The 25968-nt window shown below is 34.1% G+C and overlaps 3 long non-coding RNA genes across 7 annotated transcripts; 2 read left to right on the plus strand and 1 right to left on the minus strand.

Moving 5' to 3' along the window:
• Positions 1 to 1003: 1003 nt before the first annotated feature.
• LOC124450894 lies at positions 1004 to 23560 on the minus strand. 4 transcript variants are annotated; one of them, XR_006950251.1, is made up of 5 exons: positions 23476 to 23560; positions 21765 to 21961; positions 20215 to 20411; positions 10254 to 10335; positions 1004 to 1901 (listed from the first exon to the last, which is right to left on the minus strand). It is a non-coding gene; the product is annotated as an uncharacterized LOC124450894 (long non-coding RNA). The 4 variants fall into 4 exon arrangements; XR_006950253.1 differs by lacking the exon at positions 23476 to 23560 and adding an exon at positions 22450 to 22485; XR_006950252.1 differs by lacking the exon at positions 23476 to 23560 and adding an exon at positions 22039 to 22178.
• On the plus strand, positions 2156 to 24693 carry LOC124450895. 2 transcript variants are annotated; one of them, XR_006950254.1, is made up of 3 exons: positions 2156 to 2168; positions 11477 to 11481; positions 23645 to 23918. It is a non-coding gene; the product is annotated as an uncharacterized LOC124450895 (long non-coding RNA). The 2 variants fall into 2 exon arrangements; XR_006950255.1 differs by lacking the exon at positions 23645 to 23918 and adding an exon at positions 24301 to 24693 and having other exon boundaries at positions 2158 to 2168.
• Positions 4491 to 4911, plus strand: LOC124450896. The gene is made up of 2 exons (XR_006950256.1): positions 4491 to 4661; positions 4738 to 4911. It is a non-coding gene; the product is annotated as an uncharacterized LOC124450896 (long non-coding RNA).
• Positions 24694 to 25968: the final 1275 nt, after the last annotated feature.

Genomic DNA, 25968 nt, shown 5'->3' on the forward strand with positions numbered 1-25968 from the left:
TCTTGAACCATAGTGTTGTTTGTACTCACCCATGCCAGTCGAATACCCAATAATTTAAACAAAGATTTCGAAAACAGGATTATCTGTAATACAGTCCGGAGTATCTATTCCTCAAATTGTGCTGAGTCTTCATTCATTGTTACAACAGCTGAACTTCGTCGGAGTCGTCCATAGGCTCGTCGCTAGAGTCTGTTTCAATCGGCCTAAGCATATGGTTGAATCATGTTTTGATCGTTAATCATTTCTTCGTAGTTTGAAACACTGCTTCCATAATTACTAGAGGAATCGTTTGAGTAATCCGTATCCATTGCAAAAATAATTTAAAACTTAGAAAATAAAATGCAACGATGAATATGCTTATGCGTAATTTCTACTTTGCTAGTATATTTTGTCTTATGTTGACAACGATCACCGCGCAGTGACGTCACGACGAAAAACCGCTGCTGGACTGCGGCTTCGCTTGCATGTACACAATGGCGATCGAAAAATACACACATTTAAGGCAGTATTTCTCGAGTTAAATTTGAATTGGAAACCTAGGATTTCGCGAGAGAGGTAAGAACAATATATACTTTCATATGAGCGAAAGTTGTGTCAAGGTCAGACTACCCCTTTAAAACAATTCTATTCGTGATCGTTCGCATATGCGACTATCACCGATGACACAGCCAAGGATATCACGACGAACAAACACTGCCTGCCTCATTGCCTCCCTCAGACTTTTTTTCAGTATGGAATAGTGATTAGCGGCGCAAGCACAGCGGCTACCCACAAAAACTAACTAGTGATAAATTATATTTTTGTTATAATACAGTATAACTTGACGTCTACAACTGCTCCCCAAATTTCACATCCTAGCCACATGCCTGCTCATATTGATAACACATAAAGCGTGATTCCGTTTGAAGATGCTACAAGAATTTCTAAAAACTTAACAATTGATGAATATCTTCTGCATGATGAGATAACGTAAGAAAAGTACAAAGAATAACCAAATCATTCATTACTTTTTCTATAAACTTCAATTTTGCAATTTTCATGGGTCCAAATGGGGAGGCGCCGGCCCCTATTATATTACTGACACAAGGCAAAATGCCCCCTTGCCTAGGCCTGACAGTCAGTGAAATATCTCGACTATGTGTTGTTACACGATTTAATTCAAGTAACTAAACAAGTTAAACACGTTCGAAAACAAAACAAGTATCTTGATTTATGTTTCTCAGTGTACATGCTAAATCAAAGTTCATCTAAGACTAAATTACGTGCAAAGTGAATGATGATGAAATATGTACGTTATCTGACGTTCACTTTGACCACTTGAACGTAATCTTTACTTTACATTTATACATTGTATTGTTTACTAAAAAGTAATTATATTAAAAAATAATGATTGATGATAAAATATATACGTTATCATGAGTTCATTTTGACCCCTGGAACCTAATCTTTACTTCACATTTGTACATTGTACTGTTAACTTAAGTTTAATTTATATTAAAAAAATGTCACATGACGTGGCATGTGTGAATGTCAAGCGTATCACTGACTCAGAAGTATTTATTATTAAACCTTTCCTTCGTGTAAGAGCCGCAATTTTTATAGTGATAACTTGAAACAAACAATGAAACCTGCTTTCCAGTCGTTGTATTAAATATAGCTTTAAAAGTCACTTATAGAATCATTCAAACGATTTTCATTTGGAATGGAAATACACATGTGTTTGTTTATAGTTATACTTCATACTACGCAATGTTTCGTTATCAAATTTGTTAAGTTAGAAATGTAAATACAAAATCTCAGTTAACTTTCGTAAAATTACCTTTGTTTTAGAAATAAGACTTCATATACGACGATCATGTGGACAAAATTATGCTTGCTTTAGTTCTTTACATGTTACGTACCTAACAAAAGAAATTTAATATAAAAAACGCGACTACATACATATCAGTTAAAAATGGTGATCATAATTCATACATTATTGAAACATCAACTTTTTATCCATATAAATTTTGTTACATAAACACATTTAAATAACGAACGAAGATGAAGAGTGAGTGAGGATCTCCTTCAACAAACAGTATTATTCTATAACTAAGTATACATCACTGACTAAAAAGAACTGTTACAGAAATAAAAATACATAAATAAGAACCTCATGCAGAGTACATGTTAACATTGAGATTAGTCAAATTCCAAAGAAAAATTGTTAAATAATATAAAGTTTAACAAGTTTCAACTCAAGAATAAAGGGATCGCCTATCTAAAGTAGGATTTGAATGTGAATGATTAAGACACATTGTTTGAAACTTTAAATGGATTTTTTTACTTCGTTAATCAAAAATTCCATACATGTATATTATTGCAAAAGTTAGTTCATATTATAAAGAAGACCTTTGTTATTGAATAACCCATTGTAAATTATCAATACATTTTAATTATCAACTGCACGCAATTGTAATTACTAATGATCAATAAAAAACACTATACATATAACAGTAAAGGATGCAATGAAAGTAAACCTTAACACTGTTAAACTAGCATATGATCAAAAGTATAGTTTTGAAAGCTCACTGTGTTGCATAATTCCACATTTCACAAAAAATAGATTTGGTAGCGTTCTTCCTCTGTGTGTAAATAAATTCTTTCTGTGTTTAAAGTGCCCATGACATGTTTTCAAAAATATGATATTATAATAGTTTAGATGATTTTAAGAAGGTTTTCAATATACTTATAATTGAAAAATTTCATCTTCACGGACTTTGAGCACCTTGAATTTGCGGATTTTTAATATTTCTTCCTATTGACCGTGAGTATAAAAAGACTGGTAACAACAATGTAACTAATTGCATGTGTGACGTCACATCGGGAACACACTTGTGCTATTCGGTAACGTTTGTCTTAAAGCACCACAAAAAATATATTTTTTTAATACGTTTGCGAAAGAATTTTTTCGTGAAAATGCCACACAGATGTGTCGTGTTTGGATGTTCAAACACGTCAAATTTGAAGAAGGGGATTGCTCTCCATAGAATCCCATATGCGAATGACAAAAGATGTAATGTAATGGTGACATAAATAAAATTGTAGATTTTTGTTTAGTGCAGGTATGTAAAAATAATTTGAGATTACCTTTTCCAAAGCACTGATAATTTTTTTATACATTGTTGGATTCTTTTACCACTCTTAGAGAAATGAAGCTGGTAACAGCCCAGCAATGGAGTATCTAGCTTTCACAAAGGCACTGGAGAGGCTTTTAAAAGATGGCTTGAATGTGACAACTTTTATTTCGGATCGTCACACATCTATTTCAAAACACATGAAGGAGAAGCTTCCTAAAATTACCCACTACTTTGACTTGTGGCACTTGGCAAAAAGTAAGTAATAACTGTGTTTAGTGTTCTATGTGATTGGCTTAGCTTTAAAAGCGTTTACATTCTTTTTCTTATTTGTAAATCAGAAGTCAATAAAATTCTTAAAAAAATTGCGAAAGAGAAAGGTTGTCAGGAGCTTCTTCCTTGGGTGAAGCCATGTGTGAATCATTTGTATTGGAGTGCAATGTCAACTGAAGATGGTGATGGACAGGTCATATGGGCTAAGTTTTCATCATTCTTGGAACACATGGCCAAGGTTCATTCAAATCTTCCCAATCCCATTTTCAATGCCTGTGCTCATGGTGATGACATTGAGGAAAGGATGTGGCTTAATAAAGGTAAGACATTTGTATAGTGAACATAATTTGTGCTTAAAATGCTTTAGACGTGATGATGCAAGATACATTTATTTAAATTTTCTAGAGTCAGTTGTGTATGAGAAAACACAAGCTGCTCTTTTGAATAGCAATCTGAAAAGGGGTATCTCCCAAGTGTCACCACTTTCACAGACCAGCTGCCTGGAAGGTTTCCACTCAGTGTTAAACCATTTTTCTCCAAAAATGATTTCATACTCGTTTGCAGGGATGTATTGCAGGTACACAAGTAAATTAAGGCCAAATGAAAAAATAAATAATTTATACTTTGATTTTTACCTATCTAGACACATTTTGGCTGTTTTGCATTTTAACAATAACTTGAGGAGAGATGAGGTGATTGTGAAAGATAAGAAACAAGTTAAAGTGGTGTACCCTAAATTTAAAGTTAGAGTTCATCAAATTTTTGGTGAGATATGATTTCAATGACAACTTGTGTACGCAAGCACAGTTACAACAGACACTCATAGATGTTCAAAACACAATTTCTGTTCTTAAAATTGAACATCTGTGTGTAGATTATATTGATGAACTTTATCACACAATGATGAAGGCTACCAAAAAGCAATTTGAAAAGGCATCTGAAGAGTTGTCAAATATGTCTCCTGCACCAATGCATACAATGTTTGAGAGACAATCAAGAGCAAAGGCCATTAAAAAGAAGATCAACCGCCAGAAAATGGTAGTTGAAAATGTACCACCCACCAATGGTATGACTAAGACATTCTTTATTTAATACTTAAACTTATTGTCTACATGTCAATCACAAAAAATATAACATTTTAGTCCAACCAACAGTGTCAAATAACATCACCAGTGAAGAAAGAACTCGTCCACACTTCCAAGCATGTGGGAAAGCAATGAAAGGCCATCAATATGTCCTTGACTGTCCACGGAACAAGAATCCAAAATGAGGGTGAATATTGGCATACAAATACTAATTTATTCATCCTCAAGTTCATCATCATCATAACCTTGGAAATCTTTTCCAGGAAATTGAGTCCTTATTGAATGATAGGCACAAGCAGGCAGTGGTATCCTTTTCCTTCCTAAGTAACCATGCACCAGCTGGGTAAACTCTCGATAGGCAACACTTCTTAAATACCTATATTTACAAATTAAACAAATGTTTGTTTCACAATAATTAAATTTAACATAAGATGAAAGCACATAGGTATGTACGTACCTGTTCTCATCATCATGTTTCGCATATTTTCTTCCATCTATTTTCCTGAATTTTGGGCCTGCCATTCAATGACCAAATATCCAGACACACTGAATTGAATGCTGGATGAAGTGTAATACATTTAGGAACAACTTTCATTTCACCCAGCACCATTTCACTGTTTAAGGACTCTATGCATTCGTCAAGTTCTTGGCAACACTGACTCTCTTTTTCATTTTGAAGCATATTAGTCCTGCAATTACCACAAATGCACCTACAAATACAAAGAGCATGCATTTGTTCATGTTGTAATACAACTTGTAGTTTGAATTGATAATGTGAACAAAGAACGCTGCGCGACTGAGATAACGCTCATTGACTTCGCGTGAAGTGAATTATGGCCCTAACTTGTAAATATTTTAACAAATAAATCTACTCACCACTGCTCCAAAGGCACACGAATGTTGAATCTATCAAGCAGTGTTTCCGAAAAAAATTGACGTTCACGTAATCCGTCATGATAATTTTGAACCCATTCTTCATCAGCAACAGGCTCATCTTGATATGGCAACATTTGTGATTCAATGAAATGTTCAGACGCATCAATAGAGTCACTTAGGTGATCGACGATAACCAAACTTTCTTCGGCTCCCATCATGTACTTTGAAATCGAATCATTATCTGAATCATTTAGACTCTCAATTGAAAGCGAAGAGCTCGAAGACATCTTTAATTTTCAGGCTAATATAAAATTTAAAACTTATGGTTCTACTCAGAGTGTAATAAAATTGCGAATTTATAGCTGTGTCTTTAGTATAGTATTATGTCTTGTGTTTGATCGAGAAAAGCACTCAAAAGCGTGTTCCCGATTTGACGTCAGATCCGGCGTTATTTGTTTTTCTCGCCCTAGGCCTTTTGACATCACGAACAATCAAAAAATAACCAACTTTAAGGCATCCAAAGTCCATGAAGATGAAACTTTTCAATTATAAAATATATTTCAAATGTTCTAAAAATAATCTAAACTATCATAATATTGTGTTTTTGAAAACATGTCATGTGCACTTTAACATTTGCTTATTTTTCAAATTTTTACAGATGCCAATTTTTCCATAGACAAGTATAGTTTATAAAGAAAAATTCAGCGTCCTACATGTAGAAAATGTTCTCACGTTACTTCTCCTTTACCATGCAGCTTATTGTCAATAGTTAGAAAGTTGGTATATCAACTTAAATATGATTTCTCTTGAATGTTTAGTCATACATTATCGAGATGCTTTAGTAGCAAATTTTTTATATCAAGTTAGTAATATAGTTTCAGAATCTCGTTTTACTTTTGACAAATTAACTTCGTTTTAGAAATAATAGATTTGGTGGCGTTCTTCCTCTGTGTAAATACATTCTTCCTGTGTGTAACAATTTCTTATTTTGCCAATTTCCTTACTTTCAAATAAATGGTTTGTTCAATACAATCATCAACTATTTCAAGACACAGAGTTTAATCAAAAGTGGCGTCAGCAAAGAAGGGAGGTGATGTATAATTGTATATGTCCCCCCCTCTACATAAATTTTCATGTATTCCCATTATTTCTATAGACAAGTATAGTTTGTATAACTCCCGCACCATAAAAGTTCAGGCACCCACACGCAGTGGCGTAGCTAGCGGTCCCGCTACTCCCGCCCGGCGGGAGTAGAAATTTCCCAAAAAAATAATAAATATTCTATTTGGACATAAGATATACATTATTTCACGAACAATTTGTAATATTATGTTTTATTCGTTCATATTTACGCTTTTATTAGGTGGTTCGTAATCGTAATACAGCAAAATCTCAAGATTTGTTATGTAACCTAGCAACCGCCTTTTCTCGCACATTGCATACTCGCGCGATTCTCCACGTATTCCGCCCATCTTCAGAGGGCGGAACATACAATATAATTCTATATAAGAAGTTTTGAATTCTGGTTGGCTAAGGGACTTGACGCATGCTCAAATCTGCTGTTTTATAGTCGAACTCCCGCTATTTTAAATTGGCGGAGGTTGTAATTATTCGACCTTTTAATACGAGTACAGCGATTAGTGATTATCAAATTACGTGTCATTGTCGGTATTAATTTTCCATTGTGTTTACTCAAATTGCTATTTTGTATTTGTGTATGACACAATGGCTTCAAGTGCGACTGCGATTTGCTCAACTGATGTTGATTTAGTAAATAGCTTATTAGCTAAACCGTTCTCTGCTCGATCGTCGGTCGAACAGAATGTTATCGTTCATGAACGGCCTACTCCTGATTTAACTATCCAAAATAAGGGAAGAGCATTTCAGAGAGATTGGTATGAGGCGAAGGACTGGCTGTGTGGCAGTACAACCTTGCAGAAAGTGTTTTGTTGGCCATGTCTAATGTTTTCCCCAAAACATCGCCATCGTGGACTAAGAATGGCTACAACGATATGCGGAGTATTATGTCTGATGCTAAGAAGCATGAAAAATCTAAATCGCATTTGACTGCATTTAAGACATGGAAAACGTATGGAGCTAGTGAACGAATTGATTGTCTTATGTCCCTCGCTAGAAGAAATGAGATTCAGCGTCACAATGAGGAGGTAAGACAAAATCGAGAAATTTTAAAACTGTTACTGAGGCCGTGCTGTATTTGTCAAAGCAAGAGTTGCCATTTAGAGGTCACAATGAGTCCGAAGGTAGCTTGAACAAAGGTAATTATAGAGAGTTGCTCGAATGTTTTGCTAAGTTTGATTCTGTATTTGAGCGTCGACTGCACAGTAGACTAGCAGAATCTGATATAGTTGGTGACAGAAGATTTACTGGAGTCTCCCCAGAAATTCAAAATGGTCTTATCAGCTGTCTTGATTCAATTATTGAAGATGAAATCAGAAAGGAAATAAATGATTGCACATTTATGAGTATTCAGGTTGATGAAGCATCTGATGTCTCCACCAAAGAGCAGCTAAGTGTTATTGCTCGGTTTGACAAAGCAAGTGAAATTATGGAGAGGCAATTAGGATTTGTGGATGTAAGTATGAACAGAAATGCCACAGCAATATCACAAGTTGTCAAAGATAAACTTGGTGAGTATTCTAATATAAAAGAAAAACTGGTTTTACAAACATATGATGGTGCTTCTGTCATGTCTGGCCATATCAATGGTGTTCAAGCATTGGTTCGACAAGAGTATCCTTTGCTCATTTTGTTCATTGTGCAGCTCATAGATTGAACCTGGTCCTATGCCAGTCAGCCTCATCAATTTCTCCTGTTAAAATCTTTTTATTAATATAGCTACATTCAGCACATTTACAAGCAATGCCCCAAAAGAAAAGCTTTTCTCACATCTAACAACCTTGAGTTTCCTGCCCTGGTGAAACAAGATGGTATTATCGCTCTAGATTAATCAATGTATTGCACAAAACTATGAAAAACTTTTAGATATTTTGAGGGGTACTTGAACAACCAGCTGGGTGGGATGATGAGTCATTAAGTAAAATAAGTGGCTTACTGCATTATCTTGATAGCTTTCTATTTTGTTTTCTAGTGTGTGTTTTTTACAGGATTTTACAACAGTCCACAATTTTGTATTCCATTCTTCAAAATAGGGAAACATTTTAACTATGGCATAAGCAAGATTGACAATTTCAAGCAGTTTATTGTGTCACTCAAGACAGATCAAGCTTTCACCGAGTTTTACCAAACTGCACTAGAAAGTAGGCCCACCAGCAACCAGAGCAGATAGTAGATACAATTACAAACAGCTTTATTTTGAGATTATTGATTCATTAAAGGCATGTTAAGTGAACGATTTCAAGATATTAATCAGTTCGAGTTTTAGACCTTGTAAATCCTAAACTATTTACTACATGGAAGGGCATAGTTCCACAGGAGAAGATCAATCTTCTCAAAGATAAGTATAGTCCTCTTTTGACATCCAAACTTTGAGAGTCAACTTTCCTTCATTTACAACGACAAGGACTTTCACAAAGAGTGCAGTAATGAGGTTCTTAAATACATCTTCAAATTTAATCTCCAGTCGAGTTTAGGTCAAGTGGTAAATTTGTTAAAATTGAATGGTGTGTTGGCAGTGGCAAGTGCTTCAGTAGAGAGGTCGTTTTCTTGCTTAAAAGGGTAAAAAGCTATTTAAGAAATAGAATGGGTCAAGGTCGGCTTAGCTCTTTGTGTAGAATATCTATTCACAAAGATATCATTGAAAAGAAAGAGGAATCAGAGGTGTTGCATAACGAGGTGGTTGAAAATTTGTAGAAAACCCAGGAGGCTGGCCTTTCTTTATAAATGATGAGTATAGTATGTGTTTTGATATTTGTTCGTATAATACATGGTACTTCATTGAGAAAATTAAGCATAACTTTAAAGAATAAAGATCCCTGTCTACTTGCCCCAATCTAAACAAGTTTAAACTAACAAGTAGAATGCTAAGAAAATCTCTCTATGCACTTTAGAAGTGTCGTATACTATATTATTTTTTGCTAATACAAATTTCTTCTGTTTATGCAGGGCAGTGATGAGTAAATTATGTTTTAGGGGACAATTGTCTCCTGCGTAACGTTTCTCTGAGCCACCTTTAGTACCTTTTAACTAGTTGCAGTTTCAACGATTGCCACATTAAGAATGCAGCTAACAAAAATGGTTTTATAAATTATTGTACAACAAATAATTGCCCTCGAAATCGCAGGAAATGCTGTTTCCAAGGCTCTGATTTCAAATTTTCCGGGGAGAATGCCCTGACCCCTAGTGGGTCAGCCCGGCGCGAGATGGATTGGCGGGAGTGACTATTTTTCCTACCTACGCCACTGCCCACACGCAAGGTTTGGTATTATTGATAGTAGATGTCAACTAGATACATACAGAAAATGTACTTAGAATTAGATAGGAAATGAACAAACAACAAAAAAACAACGGAATATAAGTAAAGTATCATTACCGATTGTTCCCGTTTATATCCAGATCGCAATGATTCGTATATTTTCGATAAAGAGTTAGAAGTACTAATAGATTACGCGTTCTTAAGTTTACATTAACAACAGTATTGTTTGAATTTTGGGGGATTGGCACTAGTGTCAGTTACAGTTTATAAAGAAAAATTCAACATCCTACACAAAGAAAATACTCTCTTGTTATTCCGCCTTCCCCTATACTTTTGAACAAATTTTACTGTTCTTTACCATGCAGCTTATGGTCAATAGTTAAAAAGTTGAAATATAAACTTAGGTATGATTTCTCATGCATGTTTATTCATACTTCATCTAGATGCTTCTTTGGCAATTTGTTAAGTCGGTAATGCAGATAAAATCTCGCTTTACTTTTGTAAAATTACCTTTGTTTTACAAGTAACACTTCATATATGACAACCTCGTCGACCAAATTATGCTTGCTTTAGTTCTTTACATGTCACATACCTAACAAAAAATGAGAGATTTAATATAAAGAACGCGACCATATACATATCAGTCTAAAAATGGTGATCATAGTTCAAACCTTATTGTAACATCAATAATGTTCATTTGTTGAATGTGACAATGTGAGCAAAATAAGCTGTTCGTCAAAATCAAACTGATTTTCTAATTTCATGCAGCAAATGTTTAAAAATCTATCAAATGCCATCAAACAAAGCGATTGACACAAGTTGCTGTCCAAAGATAAAAACCGCACTTTTATTCAAAACAAATAAATATCTTATGTGTAAGAAATCCAAGCGTTTTTCTTTCTAACTTGATTCCTCTTTGATGATAAAATCCTGTGATTCTTGAAATCAGTGAATTAGTCGACTTCCATGTCAGGCATTTTTATACGAATTAAAGGATCATCAAAAAATGCAAAACACCAAAAGAAAAGGAAAACGTACAGTTTTTATGACAACGTGAACTGGCTTAAAAATTTTATCAATTTAAATAAATTTAATTGTGCATTATCATGAGAGTACTGCGTGTGCGATTGCATTTTAAATCTATTTTTACTCATCACTGTGGTAGTGTAAAATTGATGCAAATCGTTCGCGGTTGATATAAATATTATCCTATAGTCGTTTTGATAGGTAAACAGATCATTCGTGTTAACAAGATGATACGCAATTTACTAAACCAGGCATAAATATATATTATCGTATTTAAATATAAAACATAACGCCATTTAGCTTAAGCTTGAAACAATTGAGCTCCATAATAACTGGAGGGGGAAAGGGGCATGGACCCCGTGGTCAAAAACATGGCGGTAATGGCGGATTTTGGTTGTCAAAACCATTGAGTTCTATATACCTGGAGCGGCTAACTTTACTGGGGCGAGGACGCCAAAAAAATGGCGGCCAAAGGACGTATTTCCGCTGAAATGATCGCTTTGCAGAAAAATAATATTCTCGACCTCCCCTGGTGTCTATAGTAAATTATAAAGAATTTTCAAAACAACACGATATCACAGAATATGGATATCGTTAGTTCCATATTCTGTGACGATATCTTTTGGCATTTCTTTATAATGCCAACACTTCAATCGTTCAATTGTTGGATGTCGTAGTTTCCACAAAAGGAACATATCGCTTCACAGGTGAGGTAGTTGTTTGTTTTGTTAGTCCGTCAACGATTGAAAGCACTATACATGCACTTGAAAAGCCATAAATACATATTAAAGATCGTATTTTTAAGACTGACTTGAAGCCAAATATACTGATGTTTTCCTGTTTATGTTTATAAAATTTGCATACTTTTCTGTCATTTGTTAATGCATGAAATCGTAAATTTACCCATTTATTTGCTAAATAGTTTCCTAAAGCAAAAAGACCCTGCACACATTTTGCTCTGTGAGTAAGTATCAAAAGAAATGATCAGCCCCAACGGTACCCATGATTTGGAGCAGAGCTTGTTATGTTCTATTTGCTGACAACATGCAGGAAGATCAAGGAGTAAAGATGACTGGAAGATGTTATTGACCAGGCAGAGTCTTAAAAATGATAATGCTGTAAAGATAATTGATTTATTGTCTGCCCTATCCAGAGTTATTTAATTTGATCATGGGCAAATTCTATGGATGGAGATAATGGATTCACTAAGGATGCCTTGAATGCTTTGAAGTTAAAGTTCATGATCCAAAGAAAGATGGCAAGAAGGTTGTGTGTGTTTTGATGCTTAATGAAATGTCAATTCACAAACATGTAAAATGGAAGGCCATAAAGTTTGTGTCTATGTAAACATTTGTATGAGATTGATGATGACTCGATGCAGATGTGAAGCTTCAAACTGTATAAGCCATTGGGTTTTATATAACTTAATGTTTAAATCATGTCATATCTTTATCAAAATACTTTAGTTGAGTGTTGTTTAAATGTTACTAATATCTAATGCACTATACTGAAGCATTAAAGATTCAGTGATGAAACCTTTAAAGTTATTGTACTGTATATGTCTTATATATTTCTTATATTTTTTTAAGAAACAGTTTGAGCTTATTTACCTATTAGAGTACAGAATGGAGATTTATCATATTGCTGCTTTTTTAAAGAAAAGTTTTTCACTTTTCAAAGCTTTTCTACAAATTTTTGTTTATTTCTTGTCATGAGATTGATGATATAGAGGTAATATAATCCAATAACTTTCTAATTTCTAAAAAGCTTTTAAGCTTCTAGCATAAAAGTACACTATAGGTATGTAATTCATTTGGTTTTATTGCCTTGCTATGACATATCTACTTGCACTTCATCATTCTTGTATGAACAAAACACCAGATGTGGATACTCAGAGAACAAAATGCACTACCAACTGCTTATGAAATTTATTATTGAGGTGAAAACTGTGTTAATCATTCAAATTATAGTGCACTTTTATTGCAAATATAGGAAAAACAAAACAAAGTGAAAAAGAAAGGTAGAAGTATTAAAACTACAAATGAATTATAAACACCATTGGAAGCATAAGTGTTTTGATGATTATTTGCATTTTGCCCAATTCATATATCAATACAACAAAATCAAATGTGCTACAACTTTACAAGTATTTGATGCAGTTGCACTTCAGAACATCACAAAAGGTTACTTAAAGTAATTTCTATACAATATTGTTTGTTTTCATTTACCAAACCTATGCAGACTTGAGTCTTTTGAAATTTCATATGAAACTCAATTACAGAAAATCCGTAAATATCCAGAGATTTAATATGTACTTTTTAAAGAAACAAGTAAAAATCCTACAATGGCGAAAGCCATTGCCCATTGCATGAAAAGAAGCAAAATAGCAATGATAACAAATAAGCTAACTTCTCTCTCGCGAACCGTGGAGATGAACTATGATATACTTTTTTGTATAGACTAAAGAGTTTAATCGATCAAACAAGTTTGACGCTGGTAACAAAACGACGCACATCTGCATTCATACATGTGTAGCCGACATATAGGTCTTTGTCGACGATAGTTATAAATACATCCTCGTAGGAGCAGATGACTGACTACCACAGTTGACTCGCTGTTATGAATTTAAGGTTTTACCTTGATTTTCATCAAAAAATTGCTTGCCGAATCCCAAATACACAAATACATTTTCCTCACTCTTTCTTAAGGAGGGAGTGGGAAATTGTGAAATTTTCGGAAAAGCGGTCAATTTCGGTAAATCTCAGCGGCAAAGGACGAAATCCGCCATTTTTTTGGCGTCATCAGATATCTCCGCGCTTTGAGATAGCTGCCCAGTTATTATAGAACTATCGGTTAGGTCTTCTGATGGAGAAAATTAACATTGAAGTCCTAATTTCGGACTTCATTACGATGTTGATGAAATAAAATAATGCTTCAGGTTTTTGCCAGACAATGAGGTAAATCTACCGTAAATAACGCATATTTTGTCAGCAATGCTTAGCTATGTTAGAAATAACAATGCGTTATCTTCACACCGTCAATGTTGTTGTTAATGCATAATCCTACGCACAATACTTCGTGTTTTCGGGATCAGTTTGATGAATTGGTGCACCGTTTTTCTGAATAGACGGGCAAATCTTAAATAAATGTTCAAAATGAGTTAGAAAGTTAGCTATTCAACGACTAAATCTCCATGGTATATTGTTTAGGCATGTAATTTTTTGTTTTTGCAGATTCTTGGAAGCTTATAAGTCATTATGAATGATAACGAATGAGTATCCATGAAGAAAATAGAATTAGAGAAGTTAAAAGCATCCAAATTCAGAAATTTATAATTACAGTTGTTAGGTCTGCTCGTCAATATTTTAGAAACTGATTAAATATTGACAATCCTGATCATTGGATGAATGAGAACTGTATTATTCTTACATTTAGTAATACGAATTAGTATTGTTTTTCTGATAATTTTCGTTGTTGTATTTAGGTGTATAAATTTAACATTGATATCGTAGATGAAGATTTTAGCATGTTGTATAATTGTTATTGTACAGTATTATTTATAACATTATACATGTATGTATGTCAAGAAGAACATACAATCTCAAAAATGCCAACCTTCTTGCACTATTTTCTGTGTCCTTACAAATTACAGTACCTATACCAATTTTACTAAGGAGTCTCAAACAAATCCTGGACAAACTTCTTGAGGGCCTCTTAAATACTTTGGACTTTTTCTTATCTTTGTATTATAGTGATGACTTAAAATAAAGTTTGAAAATTCTATTTGGTACAAAGAAATCATATAATTTAAAATTGTTGAAGACAGATGTCAATTTTACCAGATTGCCATTGTTATTCTTTTTAATAATATCGTACTTTCATAAGATTGATAAAGCTCTTAAGCTATCGTCAAAATTTCTCTGACATTCATTGCAATAATGCATTTTATGTGAATTTTATCATTCCGGGAATTGAAATCGCATGATTTTGTTAGATGATGCAGCATCATACTAGCTTCATGCATATTATATTTTTTCTGAGCAAATATTTTCAAGGTAGAGCAAATTTGGATATTAACAAAAGTAGTTTTGATGTATTGGCTCCGTTATTAGGTCAGGCACTCATTTACAGAAACACAAGTAGCCCATTTAAAATTTTAGCATAAAGCAAGCTTCATCATCATCATGATTGTCCATAATTCGTCAATTGTGCTCAGCGCCAGTTGTTTAAGACAGGTATTTTTTATTGTACGCAGATAACAAGAGTTCATTAATAATTCAGCACTGCATTTCTGATTACAGCTCTGTTCCAATATTTGCTTAATACTCAAGAAAATATTTGTCCTCCATTTTCTGAAGGTGGGTCCTCAGTTGAAACAAGGAGTTTTAAGATATGAAGAATCTCGATAGAAAGACCAGTTGAAAGTTTTGCCAAAAGCTCAGCAAGCGATTACAGCAACAAATAAGGTTGGATAAACATAACTTAAATTATATTCAGGAGTAGCATTCACAAAATATATACATCACATTATGCAGTTGATTAAAATAAACACTGAACACTTAGCGAACATCTTACTTTGTTATCAAAGTCATGAAATGTTTCCTTTTCGTTCATTATTTACATTCAGACAAACAGCTTAGTAGCATGTTTTAAAGATAATGCTTTTTGTGCTTGGCATTGATAATTTATATAATCGCAATTGTGGTTGTCAAATCCGGGTGTGCGATAAAAATTTTATTTAAAAACATGGCGGATTTTGGTTGTCAAAGTCAGCGGAAAGACGCGGGCTCATAAAATAAAATTTTATCGCACACCCGGATTTGACAACCACAATTGCGATTATATAAATTATCAATGCCAAGCACAAAAACTTTTAGAAATTTTATCTTTAAAACATGCTGCAAACTTGTTTGGTATACGGATGCTGAAGTAATGTCAGAAAATGAAACATTTCATGATTACGGTAAGCAACGTAAGATTGTTTACCATTTAAAGTGTTCAGTGTTTTGTTTTAAGTCAATACTTGAAGTGTGATGGCTTATATTTTGTGAATGTTTTTACTCCTAAGTTATAATTTAAGTTATGTTTATCCAGTCTTATTTTTTCTTTACTTAATCGCTTGCTAGACGAGGCAAAGCAACCAATTCTTATCGAGATATGCATATATTAAAACTCCTTGTTTCAACTGAGTTTACCTTAAAGAAATGGAGGATGATATTTTCTGAAAATATGAAGCAAATATTATGAACAGAGCTGTATTAAAATCAAATGAAGTGCAGGATTAATTAATGAACTCTTTGGTACATGTCGTACAATAAAAAATACCTTTCTTAAACAGCTATCCTGGACAATTTGATAGATTATGGACAATCATAATGATGGTGTGTAAAGGTTTGCTTTATGCTAAAAATTTTATAAATGCCATCTGGTGTTTCTGTAAATGAATTGTTTGTTATAGTAAACCGGTTAGTACATCAAAACCAAGATAAAAACTACTTTGTTCAATAATGTGCCAAATTATGCTCCTACCTTGAAATATTTGCTCAAGAAAAGCTTATCATGACATGCATGAAACATTAATTATAGTACTGCATCATCTGACAAAATCCATATGTTTTTCAATTCCAGGTGATTAAAAATTCACATAAGATGCATTGGTTGCAATGAAGTTGAATGTGGAAGAAGCAAAAATTGATAGCAAAGAACTCTTTATGTCTTTTGAAGAATTACGATATCATTTGAAAAAATAAGAGTGGCAATCTAGTAAAATAAGCGACATCTGTCTTCAACATGAGACTTTTCCAATTATGTATAGTTTCTTTGTACAAAATACTATTTTAGATAAACTTTATTTTTAAGTCATTCACTGATGTTTTTACCAAAAGATGAAAAGAAAAATTCAAAGGCATAATGTAGTATAGGTAATAGTAATTTGTAAGGACACAAGATAAAAGTAGTACAAGAAGGTTGGCATTTTGGAGAATTAATAAGTTCTTCTTGACATACATTACACAAGGCCATAATATTATAAATAATGTCTGTACAATAATAATTATACAACATGCTAAATATCTTCACCTACATTTTAATTATTTAAACAGATTTGCCTTCATGCAGCAATAAGAAAAGTGTTATGTCAGAGAAACCAATGCACTTTAATTTAAGAAATAGTATTTTCAATGGGAAATTAATGTAGTTCTGTTCAGTAGTAGATCCATGGTTGTCAATGACAATCCAGTTTCTAATATCTTGGTTCAAAACAGAACCAACAACATGATTATAGAATTCCCGAATTTCGTTCTTTTGCTCTCCTAGTTCAAGATATTTTCTTCATAAGTTCTCAGTCGATTTATCAGAATATCATAATACCTTATAAGACACCCAGAATCAATCCTACCAAAAAAAACTCAAAAAAATTACATACCTACTTATAATATATTTCCAGTCGACTTAAGTCGTAGGGGTAAGCTAACTTTTTCTAACTCCTTTTTGGACATTTTAAGTAAGATTTACCCATCTATTCAAGAAAGACAGTTGCACCAAGCTGTTCACAAACAGTCAAAAACACAAGCAATGCGCATGGGATTATGCATTAAAGCTTAACGATACATTGACAGCGTAAAGAATGCCGTTTGATATTTATTTCTAATATAGCTAAAGCATTACTTGACAAAATATACGTTATTTTACAGTAGATTTACCTCATTTAAATGTGTGTGTCTATTTCACAAAAACCTGAAGCATTATTTTCAATATTTTATGCTTACGGTATCGTGGTTGTTTCGCTGGTTGTCATTAATACAAGCAGGAATAAAGATCCGGATTCAGGAGGGAGCGAATGTTAAAAATTTTTCTCAAAGTGGAAGTTTTGACAACTAAAATCCGCCATTGCCGCCATGTTTTTGACCACGGGGTCCAGGCCCCTCTGCCCCTTCAGGTCTTATAGAGCTCAATGGTTGAAACACACTAGGCAGTTGCTTCAGTCGCGCCTCCAAAGCGAATTGATGCGCACGCGTCAGTCGCTTGACAGCCAGAAACACACATGCAGGGACCATCGCGACATTTACCGTGGCGTCTATTGAACATGGCGGAGATTTCTGTTTGTTACAGACACAGACATAACTTAAACATTATATTTTGGCTTTTATTATAGCTAGTAATATATGAATATTTACTCAGTACAAACTACTATGTGGAGAAAAGAGAACAAGCCAGTTAAAACACGCCAATATGATCATAGCCCATTACGCGTATATCGTGGACAATCTTATTCTGTGCATTTAGGTTGTGCATTAGGGTTCCAGTTTGTAGCTCCTATTGTCCCTATTTGATAAGTAATATAAAAACTGAAAGATTCCAGTGTGAATTCACTATATATTGCCCTCGTTTTCCAAAGCATTATCTATAAATTCCGTATGATGCTTATGACAGGGAATATAATATGCATTTAGAAAATTAAAATGTATCGATTGGCCAATCAGTGTAAAGCGACCAAAGTCAAAAGTTCAACATGTTGAACTTTCAAAGCGACTAGATGACGTGACTACGCTACTAGCTTAGTAACCACGCAAAGCGGTAGTTTTAGGGCCTGTTTATATGGAGCCGAGTTACCCGGCTGAGCGAGTTACTCGCCTAGCCGGGTAAATCGGCCCTTATATAAAATGAATGCATTTCCCGGTGAATCGTTTATATGACACATCCGAGTAACTCGCCTTGCCGGGTAACTCGGCGAGGCGAGAAAATTGGCTCTGTTGGTACGCATGTGTACTAAGCCTTGTACTTGCAGCATTATTATACAAAAACATACACATATCATAATTTTCAATTTTATATTCACTCATTCCATTTTTGCTGCGAAACTGGGAGACCTTTTAAAATCTCGCGCCTTTACTCAAAGTTCCCATTGCCAAACTTCATTTAAGACAAATGAACGGAAGTACTAGCCGAGTTACCCGGTGCCATACAAATAGATCACTTTGTCAAACCAGGTTGAGCGAGTAACTCGCTCAGCCGGGTAACTCGGCTCCATATAAACAGGCCCTTAGACGAGAGACTAAAGCGACTGCCTAGTGTGTTTCAGCCTTTATAGTTTCGTTTAACGCTCATTTTTATTTTCTCGGAAGTTAGAATCATCTTGTAATGTATTAAATATAGTATAATATATGCTTTGTGTATCTGTGTATCTACTGAAAATGTGGATGCACAATCAATGAATCCAAGTGGACGAGTATTCTGCCATTTAGTCAAACCTTACATGTGTATCTGTGTATCTACTGAAAATGTGGATGAGCAGTCAATGAATCCAAGTGGACGAGTATTCTGCCATTTAGTCAAACCTTACATGTGTATCTGTGTATCTACTGAAAATGTGGATGAACAGTCAATGAATCCAAGTGAACGAGTATTCTGTCATTTAGTCAAACCTTACATGTGTATCTGTGTATCTACTGAAAATGTGCATGAACAGTCAATGAATCCAAGTGAACGAGTATTCTGTCATTTAGTCAAACCTTACATGTGTATCTGTGTATCTACTGAAAATGTGGATGAACAGTCAATGAATCCAAGTGAACGAGTATTCTGTCATTTAGTCAAACCTTGCATGTGTATCTGTGTATCTACTGAAAATGTGGATGAACAGTCAATGAATCCAAGTGAACGAGTATTCTGTCATTTAGTCAAACCTTACATGTGTATCTGTGTATCTACTGAAAATGTGGATGAACAGTCAATGAATCCAAGTGAACGAGTATTCTGTCATTTAGTCAAACCTTACATGTGTATCTGTGTATCTACTGAAAATGTGGATGAGCAGTCATTGAATCCAAGTGAACGAGTATTCTGCCATTTAGTCAAACCTTGCATGTGTATCTGTGTATCTACTGAAAATGTGGATGAACAGTCAATGAATCCAAGTGAACGAGTATTCTGTCATTTAGTCAAACCTTGCATGTGTATCTGTGTATCTACTGAAAATGTGGATGAACAGTCAATGAATCCAAGTGTACGAGTATTCTGCCATTTAGTCAAACCTTACATGTGTATCTGTGTATCTACTGAAAATGTGGATGAACGGTCAATAAATCCAAATGGACGAGTATTCTGTCATTTAATCAAACCTTACATGTGTATCTGTTTATCTTCTGAAAATGTGGATGAACAGTCAATGAATCCAAGTGGACGAGTATTCTGCCGTTTAGTCAAACCTTACATGTGTATCTGTGTATCTACTGAGAATGTGCATGAACAGTCAATGAATCCAAGTGAACGAGTATTCTGTCATTTAGTCAAACCTTACATGTGTATCTGTGTATCTACTGAAAATGTGGATGAACGGTCAATGAATCCGAGTGGACGAGTATTCTGCCATTAAGTCAAACCTTGCAATATAAGAGTGGCCAAACAATATTGCTTTAAAATCAATGTTTTACACAATTTTACTCACCAAATATGACCAAAACGACTATTTCTTCTTTTCCACACTTATTATTTCGTTCCACAACGTAGAGTCACAGTTTTATATTGAAATATTTCTTCAATTTTGTCTTTCTTCGTATTGTAATGTACACATCATTGAAATGTAAGGGATGGGCTCATCACGAGATCATTCTGATTCACTTCCGCACTTGTAACTGGATACAGCTGAAAAGTAGACAATAATCATGTTCATTGTTCATATATGGTTCTCACCAGATTTATGTTTTTACACAGACTATTAAAATAAATTACCAATGTAATTCCGAAAAATTATTAGAATAGAAAATTGGCCAAAATGTATCTAAATATCGATCCAAATGGCCATTTTTTATCACAGTTTGAGTTTCCAAACCAAAGATCAGCAGCTATAGTCAGACAATAGTTGGTACTACTTGAGTCAGTCATTTTCAAACGAATAAAAGGATAATTAAAAAAATACATAAATTATGTTGAATTCTTTGTGGCTATAACCATTTTGTGCTCATAAAAATTGGAAAAACTGAAAACAGCAAAAGAAATGAGCAACAGACAGTTTTTCTTTCAACGTGACCTGCTTGTCGTAAATTTTATCAATTTATCAATAATAATATGGACGATGTAAAACTTATCAGTATAAAATAGTATACGGGAAGAAATTTTCATAAATAATTAAAACAAGTGAAGTATCTTTCTCTTGCTGTAAGCATGAACATTACTAAAGAAGTAAGAGCATGGTAAAATGTGAACTATTTACGTTAAATTACGCACATGCATTTGTCATGGGAAGTTTAAAGCATTGAGTAGCTGAGGAAGACCTTCTTTCCAATCGTGGCAAAGAGGAAACTTTGTAATTTTATATTGTTGAATGTTTAGTATATATAGAGGCTGCAAACGCTGTTTCTGGTTGTTTCAATACGCATTTTTAATGGTCGCATTTTATCGACGCATTTGATTAATGCATTGTAACTCATTGAGTTGAAGTCTTGAAGAGACGAATTGGATAAGCATTTTTTGATTTTAATACTCGTGGTAATGAACCAACGTTTGTCGTCAAAAGAATCGTGATTTAGCATCCCGCACAACAGAAAGCTTAGGTTGTGCGACAATGGCACTATAAATCTATAATTACCTATCAATGTGGTAATGTATAATTGATGCAAATCGTTCGTGGTTGATTTAAATAATAAAATATAGTCGTTTTGGTTGATAAACAGATCATTTGTGTTTATATGATGAAACGCAATTTGATATACTTAGCATAAATATATATTATCGTGTTGTGCAATAGATGTCTACATCTATTGGACAACAGCACTATATAGCTTATAGTTTCGTTTCACGTTGATTTTTCTTTTCTCAGAAGTTAGAATCGTCTTATATACGGCATAATATCATCTGTGTATCTACTGAAAATGTGGATGAACAGTCAATGAATCCAAGTGGACGAGTATTATGCCATTTAGTCAAACCTTTGATACAATACAACGAGTAGCTAAACAATACGGCTTAAAAATCAATGTTTTACACAATTTTACTCACCAAATATGACCAAAGCGACTATTTCTTCATTCACACACTTATTTTTTCGTTTCACAACGTAGAGTCACAGTTTTATATTGAAATATTTCTTCAATTTTGCCTTTCTTCGTATTGTAATGTACACATCATTGAAATGCAAGGGATGGGCTCATCACGAGATCATTCTGATTCACTTCCGCACTTGTAGCTGGATACAGCTGAAAGGTAGACAATAATCATGTTCATTGTTCATATATGGTTCTCACCAGATTTACATTTTTTACAGAGACTTTACCAATAAATTACCAAAGAAGAGATCAGTTGCACGAAAGTCGAATAACGCTATCCATTAAACTGAGTAGCAACGTTTTTGAGCGCTTGAAAAATATCTTAAAAGGGAAAAATCAACAATTCGAACTGCACAATAAATGAAATACAATATTGGTTCTAGAATTACAAAGTTTCATCATCATAAACAAAATATAACCATGCACATTCACAAATTTAAAAAACTACTATCCAATGGATAACGCTATCCACGCTTCGTGCAACAGGCCCCAGTATAAATTTAAAAAAAATTTAAAGAGAATAAAAACCAAAAATTGTGCAAAAGGAAATGGCGAAACTATTTTTCCGAAATTCCAGGGTCAAAGATCAAGAGATGTATTGATGTAATAGGTACTAAGCACCGATCGGCATAACAGACCTTCATTTCTTATTGTCGTATTGTAAAGAATCTACGAAAATTTGACAAAACTTTTAGATTCAATAGATGATTAACTTCATTAAACTCCTTGAAAAATATGGGTATGTACCTCATACAGTTTTGATACATGGTTGGATACTCTTTTCTGTGATGATTTTTGTAAGTAATTTATAATAACTTCATAAAATAGGAAGTTTGATAAAGGCTTTAAAAATTAAATTAATGTCCTGTTTTTATAAAAGATCAAATTGTCTTCCGAGCATATTTTTTCTTACATTTATATAACAAGTAGCTCTTTCCCTTGAAAGAGACATCGTTCCTGCAAGTTCAATATAGTACGAGAATATTATTTATGAACTCTATGTTCTATCTGGTGTAGGTGACGTACAAGTCCAAGATTTTAAAACTTTACGGCAGGTTAATTTTAATGGAAGAATTCAAAAATTGTATCCACTCTGAAACACGAATTTTCCTTAACGAACAAAATCCTAAGACACTTAGTGAGCGGCCCGTCTTGCTGATAATTTTTCGCTTACTCATAAATTTGCAGTTAAAACTAACCCACATCCGTTTTCACAAAGAAACACTCAAAACACACTTGATGGAAAACAAACACATTCGTCACGATTTTCTTCGCGGTTTCCGAACAATTACGCACAAGGCAGACAAAACTTACAAGGCAACGGAAGTCAAACAAAACAAAATTTCCAAAGCATTGCAAAGGAAAGCAATATTAACCCGGTAATTCCCCATTTCGACAAGTAATTTGCGATTATTGCAAACGAAAAGGGCACAAAAAATCTGAATGTTATTTGTTGAAATCAAACCGACCACCATCAAGACCGACGGGAATTCTTTCAAGATCCGATCAAAATATAAACAACAAAAATAAATCTGTACACAACACCACTCGTAAGAATGCACAGGAGAATAAGAACAAAGCATTACCGCATGAAACACTACACCATAATATCACAACAACCAAGCACAAAGATTTCAGTGACAGTGATATGGAAACTTTTAAACCTTTTATTCATGATGGTAATGTCACAATCAACTCCAACCGTCAACCAGTTTACGTTCCAATTAAAATACTCCGAGATACAGGAGCTTCACAATCAGTAATATTGGGCAATACTTTGCCATTTTCCGTACAGTCATACTCAGGAAAGAATGTGTTAATTCGTGGCATAAGTTCCACTGAATACGAATCAATCCCCTTACACAATATTAAATTGCAATCTGATCTTATAAAAGGTGATGTTGTGATAGGTGTTATCAACACCTTGCCCTTTGCTGGAATTCATCTATTATTAGGCAACGATTTGGCAGGAGAAAAGGTACATGCAGGTCCGTTTTAAGCAACAAACCAGTTTTCACACAACAATCCAACCTCACTGAGCAAGTAATCCCTGATTTATATCCTTCATGTGCAATAACAAGAGCTTTAAAAAAACGACAAGAAGAAAGTCTTAAAAACACGGAAAATAATGACATGCAAATAGAAAACACGTTTCTTCACGATATTTTTGAAAACCAAAAACCTTCAAAAATTAGCTTTATAGAGCAAGGCAGTATATCTAAGTCAGATCTTATCGAGAAACAACAAAATGACCCCAACATTTCAACACTTTATCACAAGGCTTCGGAAGAAGCAGATGTCAAAAGCGATCCCGTTTGTTATTATATTAGGAATGGTTATTAGGAATGGTGTATTAATGAGGAAATGGCGACCACCACACACTTCGGTAAACGATGAATGGGCGTATCGATATCAGATAGTTGCACCTCAAGCATATCATCATGATATTCTTAGTCTAGCGCATGAAACCCCACTTTCAGGACATTTAGGGATAAATAAGACTTATAATAAAATCATAACACATTTTTATTGGCCAGGACTAAGGAAGGATGTTGCAGAGTTTTGTAAAACTTGCCATGTCTGTCAAGTAGTGGGTAAACCAAATCAAACTATTCCAAAAGCACCTTTACAGCCAATTCCAGCATTTGAAGAACCGTTCAGTCGAGTTCTCATTGATTGCGTAGGACCACTACCAAAAACCAAAAAGGGAAACGAATATCTATTAACTATTATGTGCGCTTCAACTAGATTTCCAGAAGCGATTCCTTTGCGAAATATTCGAGCTAAAACTATCGTACAAGCTTTGACCAAATTTTTTACGCTTGTTGGACTTCCAAAATCAATTCAGTCAGATCAAGGCTCAAATTTCATGTCTGGCTTATTCCAACCAGAGCCCTCTATTAGTAAGAGTTGGGACAAACGGTCTGGGGCGAGCGCGGAGCCGCCATTTTGGTTTCTACTTGCAAAGTTAAACTATAATAATACTATTGGAAATTGGGTTTATATGCAAAGGAAGAAGGCAATTTAAGCTTATTCCATGGTAGTATCAAATATATTAGGAATAATAGCAAGCTCTTTGCGTTTTTTTAACGATTTGCGGCAGACCTGATTTAATTTCATTGGTTTGAGCTTCGTTTGCGGTTTACTAGTTCGTGCTTCAAATTGATCGTGACCCATTGTAAGAAGTATTTTTCGTACGTGAACGTGTTTTCTCGGCTTAAGCTTGGTGGCAAGCGGCAATGTTATCCTGGCATCAGTGTTATCAAATACTTGGACAAGACTTTGTTCGAAACTTCGAATCATAGTAATTATGCAGTTTTGGTCCGGAGAGATTTGTGTTCAAGATTTGTAACAATTTAATGGTAGTGAGTGGTTTATGCCCCCCAATTTGATCCAAACATGACATTTTTTATTCTGAAAGATCACAAAATTTTCTTTCTCAGCAGAAAATGACAAACTTTACTTTTTAGTTATTGAAATATGCAATGATTTGACCTTAAACGATGAAAGATGCATTTGGCCTTAAACGTTTTATTCCTGTATATGAAGTTATTTCGCCTTTATCACTTTATAAAGTATTAAAGTTTATTTCTAATAAAGTTTGTTAGGGATTCTGCTGAAAATTTTGGTGAAGCATTTCTTTAAAATGAATGTATTATTTCTATAATATGAAACATTTCTGTTGTTGAAGAACAGTCTGTTTGCTATAAATGCTACTGTTTGTAGTCTTTTATACAGCATATGAGTCTGATCCAATCTTTAATTTAGCAAAGAGTTAAATTTATTGGTTGAGGAATGACAAAACTTCTATATGTGTTTAATGATCAAACAGGGGTGTGTTGGAGGGAGCTCAGCCCCGTTTGTTCAAATTCTATGCCTTGTATTGCCAGTGAAATATATATATCAAAAAGCTAGCAATATTTTAATTTATATGAGAAAGGCAGCAACAGTTGTAATATACATTAAAAAGCCCAAATAGCTGAAATTATGGAGATATGCCTCTGATCTTATAAACCAAAGCCTACAATTAAAATATCATCGACAAGTCTAGAAGAGAAGTAATGTTCTACTTTGAGCTACAGAAGTAGGGTACATTTGTACAATTCATTACCAAAAATATATTGTACTCAGCTGTTTCAGTGAATATCCTAATTATA

This window comes from Xenia sp. Carnegie-2017, unplaced genomic scaffold, assembly GCF_021976095.1.
Source record: "Xenia sp. Carnegie-2017 unplaced genomic scaffold, XeniaSp_v1 HiC_scaffold_24, whole genome shotgun sequence".
NCBI classification, from domain to species: domain Eukaryota; kingdom Metazoa; phylum Cnidaria; class Anthozoa; order Malacalcyonacea; family Xeniidae; genus Xenia; species Xenia sp. Carnegie-2017.